The following is an 8,323-nucleotide window of genomic DNA, read 5'->3' as shown; positions in this document are numbered from 1 at the left end:
ACCTATAGTACTCTGCGTTACCAACAAGGTATTCTGCGTTACCAACAGAATATTGCCAATAGAGTACTCCGTGTTACCAACATCGATCGTGAGCTCCTCTCTGTCAGTGTAATAGTTACATTAAAACATCTAAGCACTTTAATAAACCAAATCAATCTCCTCTTTGTTCAGTAAAAGGACTGTGTATGTCTCATTTTTGACCATAAGAAAAATGGACAAAGGAAATTGTTCTTCGGTTGTAATGATTCCAGAGAAATGCAATTATTAATTATCATTCATGAACAAGATAACTTTGCACCGAATTTCTGTGGATCCTTAGATTCCAGCCTCTAAGGTTCACGCTTTGAGTCGGCCCTGAGGCTCTCGTGCGCTCGAAATCACGCCACGGCCGGCGACTGTTTCAATGCTCGACCTGTTCTGCTTGGCCGCATAGTTCTCGCGTTATGGGAAAATTGCTCGGCACGTGCGAACAAGCAGGCGTGCGCGCGAAGTGTGGCAAGGATCTACCGTGTGGCGCGCCCGTCTTTGCTTGCAAAAAGTCCCGATACTTGCCGCAGGCGAGTAGTTAATTGCTGAAGAATTGCAAGAAGATGGCGATAAGAATCATAAAGGCATTTCAAAGGCATTGATATTTTTTATCGAGACAATAACCAACTTCAAGTGTTCACAATTAAAGCCTACAAAATAAAAACGCCCAGTTACAACTAAAATTTGAAATAAATCTCTTGCAATCTTTAAAAAAAAAAATACACATCCTTAATACCTAGAGGAAATTTAAAACTCTGAAAATATTGCACAAAGATGACCCTATTGGAATAATAAATAAATAAATAAATTTTCTTTCTCATGTTATCTAAAATCCTCCAAATTTCTCACCTTTTTCTTTCACCTTGAATTACCCAGTCACAATTAACGAGACCCTGGAGATGGTCGGTGTAGAGCTCAGATTATGGTAGCTGTGGGGCATTAGACGCAATTTCAGCTCGCAGATTCGGATCCGCAGCGTGTAGGTGGCGGAAAATCGGAGTAGACGTTTTGCTACGTGAGCACGAAACTCGCATGCATGATCCCTGGGGCATGTCAGCCCGATCGGACAAGAATGTCAGGTGGTCACGTCACGGACCACTGGCTGTCCATCAATCCTGTCCATGGGGTACATGGGGGTCCCCGTCTCATTTCGATTACGTCGGCATACGGGTTGGATTTCACGTGTAAACTACGACTTACTCCCTTCGGCATTATCTACGTCTCTGACTTCTCGTCTTATGAAGCCGTCGGGGATGATAATAGACTCGTGGACTTCTGGAGGCACTCCTCGTACGACTAGCAATTGTCTCTACGGGTTAACAATTAGGCGAGAATCATGCATTATTACCTCGAGAACTGTTCATATTGTCAGGAATATTCTGAGGTTCCAAGAAATGTAATTTAAAGTGTATTTCTTAGTTCGAAATGTGTGGCAGCTGGAAAAATGTATTACAGTCAAGGAACAAGTGTATTGTTGAGAACGTTTATAGTTTTAGTTGTGAAAGTGTATATAGATTGCATTATAAGAGATTTACTAGTAAGATCGAAGGCAGTAATTGTCCTTTTTGTTGAACATTCCAAGAGGAAACCTTACGGTTCTTCTTCTTTGTTAATAATAATCAAATATTCATAAATATTCCTATACTTACATTGGCTCCTTCGGATCTTCTATTTTTTCTTTTCCATACAGATGGTATACCATCATTCCTCTACTAAACATTTCGCTTTTGTGTAATTTAAAACAGCCCAACAAGTCGATGCATACACAAAACGCCTCATCCACTTTCCTCGGAGATACGAATATCAATTTCTCAACGAAGTTACCTGAAAACGGCGCACCTCCGCCAAAGGAATTTCCGTAGTATATCCTCGACAAGCGTCGAACCGTCAAGAGACCGGAGCTCAAACACGCGCACTTATTCGAGTGCCTTCTCATTCGGTAAAAAACGCTCGAAGCTCCAGACTAAATTCTTCGTCGGTGAGTTAGTTCGACGGCACGCAGTCGTTTTCAGAGAGGATCTGCATCGAAACGCAGCAGTCAGTCCTTTTCCCTTCCCCGTTCGACGGGGGCGAGCGTGTTCAATAATATCTCGCCCAATTTCACTCGATCCTTTGCGTGCTTTGTAAGCCAGGCTCTGCCGCCTGGATCTCTCTGATCTCCTCCGTACGCCGCCGGGCACCAGCCAATCCGGCATATCAATATTGAAGCTGCATCTCGCCGATGTAACCCTCGTTCCTTCGATCGGACTCGCACTGTTCTCTGCCCCACCTACCCCTTTCGATCCCACGAACATCCGTGTTCTCGTGCCGTGCCGACGATGAACACGAGTGCCTTTTTTCTGGCGACTGGTTGCTTATGCTTTAGGGTCCTTTGCATGGGGGAAGGGAAGGGAATAGGGTATTTAGCGCGTGTTAGGGTGAGTAGAAGCGAGAGATGGGTGGTACATCAGAGCTGAGTTGAGGGAGATATAGAAATAATAAGAGTTTGTTTTAATCCTTTCAAAGCTGAATTATTTCTTTTCTCGTACTTTTGTAATTTCATTTTTAAGCTCAACTTGGACTAAAATTAGTATGGAAAAAATAAATAAGAAATCCTAATAGTGTAGTTTTCGAAAAAAAACTGGTCTTCTTTCGTGTGCACGAATAAGTGCAGAAAATAATATTTTGATGATAAAAAGTGATATTAAATTTGTTGTTTTAGAAAGAAAATTCAAGATCTTCTTATGCCATAAACTGATTTCTGAAAAGGCTATAAACTGATTTCTTGAGTAATCAATTTGAACTACGAGACATCTCGCAGTTGCCAGTGAATGAGTTAATTATATTTAATGTGTGAGAGATATGATAGATATCAATATTAGGGTCACCTCCACGTAGCATGTATATCGCAGATCCACTTTGCATTCGTGAATCCTCTCAGAATTATACGTATCTACGCCGGTGTCACGCAAATATTGCAGTCTATTGTCATCTTTAGTATTCGCGGCGCGATTCGCGAACACGGACTAGACATAGTTAGAATTTCAAATTGGCCTTCCTCGCATGGCTTAAAGTTAAATCCTTTCAAATCCTCCCTCCTTATTGTTGGCCTCCTGTACCTCATTGGACAAACGCCACGAGGCTCTCACGCTTTCCACGAGGCTCTCACGCTTTCCACGGCGTTACTATTCACATAAAAGGTCTTGACCTCGTCCTTGACTTCGAGCTTTCAAGCATCGCGGTCTTAACATTTGTTGCAACTCGTATATATTCCTTGCATTCTGTCCGCTGATTAGAATTTGTCACTTGTTAATTTTTTGTTTAATCATTGTAGAGTGGCAGTTACCATATTTTCTTCTTGCCCCTTATACTTCGTCAGGAGGGTCTTAATTAGGATACCTTTGTAGATTTTCAGAAGTAGACAGGAAATGTTGTAATGCTCGACGTATACGCGCTTTTTAACACTTTACCGACCGGTAGCGGTTCAAGATCCTATGCCCTTCTCACCGGCCGCTCGGCAGCATATCCTCTCTGGCACCGGGAATTGTATAAAAATACGAGAGCTTACAGAGCAAAGCAACTTGTATCTCAATTCAAAGTAACAAATACTTGCTAGTTACCATAGCAGTTACCGGTCGGTGAACGTTGGGGACAAAAAGTCGATTAATCGACTATCAGTCGGTAAAGTGTTAAAATTGTGGAAATATTTCTTTCGGACGAACCTGCTCCGCGCCGCCGCCACTGTGTCCACAGGTTGCCTGGCATCAGGCGTATCTGCCCCGGAACTTTCAATTCTTTGTAACTTTAAAACGACGTTTCCATTGCAATTTTGACACTCTTGATTTTCGTCTCATTTTGACCTGTAGAATCAACCCCCTCGAGGGATGCCTACCTATAATTGAACATCTTGTGTACATATGTAGGCAAAGTTTCACTTTCTACGTTCGTGATTCTTGTTTCGTAATTCCTCGTCGTATTTGTCCAACGGTACTTAAAAATCCCTCGATTAACGCGTCATCTGAAGTGGGGGATTCCCCAGCCTCGTTATTAATCGTCACGGAAATAGCTCGGAAATTCAATCGCGAGCGAAACGACGAGGAGACGAGGGGGAAAAGATCGAGATGTTACTCCACGCAGGCGGAGCTAAAATATCCCCGCAAATAACTTGAATTCTATCCGGATTTTCATCCGGATCGACCGTGGGGGGATCGCGGGGCGGCGGAACCGGCGCGGAATCGAGGAATTCGTGGTAAAAGAACCAGAAAGCCGGCTGCTTACGTATTCGATCACGTAAGTACACACGGGGAAGCGACGAGAAAAAGAGAGGCAAGGCAAACGATGATCGAAAGGGAGTCTCTGGGCGGTGCAGTTCGACCCGTGCCCCCCGCCCCCCTTCCTCGCCGATGTACATCTCTTACCCGCTCGTTGAACAACGTGCATTATTCTAGCTGTGCCTATTGAATTAATCGCTTCGCTATTCAGTGAAGATCAAAGCCTTTGTAAATATTTGGTTAATTACTTTTTTTTTAAATTCATTTATTAGGTGATGCTTCTAGTTGGTATATCTTGCAACATTGCATAGATTCGTTTTAGCTGAATTAGACACTTTCCTAGAGATATATTAAGTTGTCCCAAAAGGTTTCTTTCGTTTTGTTAATAAGTAATATGTACACAATATTTTATGTTTCATGTTAAGAGATAAGGTTGTTTATTGATATAAACACTGTCACGCGAAATAGCTGAATGCAAGCGGCGAAAGAAATTTTTGGGAACAATCTTCATATGTTTTAATGGTACACGTTGGAGCAGCATGAGTGTTCAGTAAGTAATTCGTCATTTCGTAAATTAATTCGTTACTACTTCTATCTACCGATTGATCATTTTAACATCGAACAGGTCCCTTCTAAACAACCTCCCAATCAAATTTCCATTAATACGGATTAATTACAATGAATCGTGTAACTGTCGCGGAGCCAGGACTCCCCCGCGACACTCATTAACGCAAGTATGCGAAATCCGGTAGATCCAAACCCCTCGCTCGATTAAACACACCTGATTCACATCAATTAATATTAATATCGAAACTATCCGTTTCTTCCCAGTAAATCCAGCCTTATCTCTCCCCTTATCATTCGACAAACAACGAGCGCGAAATGGGACACAGATATTCCGTTCGGTTTTTCTCTTTTTACGGTGAAACTAGATTCGCGGGACGCGTTCGGGTATTGGTTCGCCGGTAAGCGGCGTCGAACGACGAGAATCAAAATCGTGGATCGCGAGCGGGGACGATCCCGCGTTCGGAATTTTAAACGGCCGCGGAGACACGGATACGGCCGCACAGGAGCTGGGAACAATTTGTACCGGTCTTTTGAAATATACTGGTAATCGCGGGGCGCATGCCAATGGCGGGAAATATTTCCGTGGCTCTCCGTGGCCAAATCCCCCCAGCTTTCGCACGTTCACCCTCGTTTCTTCTTTCCAGCCTCGGCGAAGGGAATTGAATTTTAAAATTCGACACCGTAGCGAATTTTATTGTTCCCCGGAACCGCGCGAATTGATTTAACCCTTGCCCCCCTCTCCACATCCCCCCCCCCCCCCCCAGTAACGATGCCCAAGCCACCTCCTCGCCCTTCGTCGTTCTTTTTCCGCCCGCGCTGGAATGCTAATGAGGCGAAGGTTCGTGCTCGCGGGACCGGGAAAGGTTTAATTGCAGAAAGGTAACATGATACTTAACGCGCGTGTAATTACGTTAAGACGCCGGGGGTAATTCGCGCGAGTAATTTCATTTGGGAAAACGGGGCTCGTTTGATGGACAGTCGGATGGAGATTGAAAGTGCGACGGTGTCTCGGTTAATGTTTGAAAATTGGAACGGTTGTCGATACGCGAGGCAGGAATGGAGAATTTTCGTGGGATGGGAAACATATGGGCTACTAAAAGAGGATGGCCTAAAGGTGATATTAATATTAATGACTCAACTAGGAGGGTTGATTATCAATATTCGAGGCAAGGGTAGAGAATTTGTATTGGACAAAAACACGCGTATTGTTAAAAGAAGAGAGATACATGTGTTGGGCGGAGATACTAAGCTTAATGGTTAAACAGAACGATTGTTTATCAATACGCGAGGCAAAGAATTGTAGAGAATTTTTGTTGGTCACAAAACACGTGGCCTGTTAAAGGAATATAGCAAACAACATTTTTAGACGGAGATACTGAGCTTAATGGCTCAACCAGGAGGGTGATTATCAATATGCGAGGCAGGGGTGGAGAATTTTCATGAAAAGAAAGTATCCATGACCTTAAAAGAGCTTTCAAGACAACCTTAGAAAGAGAAGACTCCTTATCACCATCGTATTCACTCTTTTGAAACCATTAAAAAAATCTCTCAATCATTTGTTCCGGTTTTCAAGTTAAGTAGGACACCCTGTGCATACACAATCAAGATGTTGATACATGCCTCGCGTTACAGAGATGTAACGTCCACGCATTCCACGCGAGTGCGTCGTAAAAATCGTTAAGTGTTACCTGGAAAGTCGTCCATCTTCTGGCAAGATAAATACACACCTGGAACGCACGAACAAATCAAGTTGTTTAATTAAGCCCTCGCGATGGAACAAGTTTAGAGGATGTAAAAGACAAGGTAAATTCGTTCCGTTGTATTTAATTGCGCGATTAGAGTGCCGAGAGGTCGCGGAGGTCAGAGGAATGTCCAGGGAGGAAATGGGAGACGTGTCCGACGGATAGGACCGAGACAACCGTGAATATCCTTTCGCGACGCATGTTTAAGACGTTCAGGTACAAGACTGCATCGCGAAATTATTTTCCGCAATTGTTCTTTTGTGGCTTTAGGTAGGCTTACGTAGTAAAATTGAGTTACCAAGTATGAATATTATTTGTATCTTTATTATCTTTAGATTATTAGTCGAGTATTTATCTAGCTTCTAATAGAATTATTTATGTTATAGTAGATGTAAATGAAGGTTGACTAATATATGTATTTGTAAAGAGCTTTATTTATTGTTCATCCGAAGTTTATGAGGCAAGTGTCCTAATCACAGACACATGTTTTATCAATCGTTATTTCTAATAGCAATAAAATATTCCGAGTATTATTTTTTGCCTACATTGTAGTAAAGATACAGCTTCTTATGAAGTACGAATAGTACGTTTTATATACTACTAAATAAGAATCATCTCACCAATATTTTAACAAATTTTCCAATTTCTAAATCAAGTATTACACCATTGTAATTATTTTACAACAATCCATTACTACTATTCATTTATTTTCCCATCTCGAACTTGACGAATCGTGCTCGCAGGATAAAACGCATGGGAAATTCCCTATAAATATTTCTGTCCTTGGAAAGGTACTTCGATTGGTTTTATAAATGTCAAAGCCCCAACGTTAGTCGATATGTACAGCAAACTCGCGTGCAAAAATTGAAACATCAAAAATTCCAATTCTCTGAACCGTGCTTTCTAGCTGTCGCCATATTTTCCACGAAAACGTCATTTTTTTCTATAAAAGTTAAAATATTTATTTTCTTGACATTCCTATTCCAACTCGAGCTCCGATTAAATTAAATGTGATCGAGTTTCCGAGTGAAGAAACTCCCCCGTTCGTTAAATTTCACGGATTTGCGCGAGGTTTGCGGAAGCTAACGGACACGCGAGTGAAATGGCGTTGCATTAGGTACCTTCAGGATTACGGGAAGAGCGCCGCGAATGCGCCAGAGAAAACGAGCAATTTGTAGCGAAGCATTGAGTAAAGGTTGATGCAAGTTATTCCCGATGAATCGGATATCGAAATGAAAAGAAGGGCGGCACGGTCGCAGAGTGGATTGGAACACTGTCGAATTCGACAGATCCGCGGAAAGCTTTTCAGATTTGCATGCTACCGAATTTTATCGAATACATTACTCAACCTCGACGTTCCTCTCGTTCAGATTTGTGAAAACCAAACGTTGCCTCGCGAAAAGAGACGGGAATTGTGCACGAGCCTCTTGTGTAAAATTAAATGCATTCTTGATAAAATTTTGGTTTATTCGGCTACAGAAAATGTTTTATACAATAATCAGATTATGTTTATACTTACTTCTTTATTATTATTTTAGGTCCACGTGTTTTATATCATTAAATGGGTTACCTACTTTATCGACTAAACTGCCTACATTACCGATTCTCCTGGACAGAATACTCTGTCTTATCGACTAAACTTCTTATATCACCGATTATTATTGACAGAATACTCTGTCTTATCGACTAAACTTCTTATATCACCGATTATTATTGACAGAATACTCTGTCTTATCG

At 42.0% G+C, this 8,323-nt stretch overlaps 1 protein-coding gene across 2 annotated transcripts in view; it reads left to right on the top strand.

Annotated features, from left to right (window-relative positions):
- LOC128880023 (uncharacterized) overlaps positions 1-8,323 on the top strand; it is a 678,051-nt gene that overhangs the window by 110,410 nt on the left and 559,318 nt on the right. The window lies entirely within an intron of this gene.

Source organism: Hylaeus volcanicus, chromosome 7, assembly GCF_026283585.1.
Source record: "Hylaeus volcanicus isolate JK05 chromosome 7, UHH_iyHylVolc1.0_haploid, whole genome shotgun sequence".
NCBI lineage: Eukaryota > Metazoa > Arthropoda > Insecta > Hymenoptera > Colletidae > Hylaeus > Hylaeus volcanicus.
The sequence above is the reverse complement of the archived record's forward strand: the minus strand, read 5'-3'. Positions and strand labels throughout refer to the sequence as shown.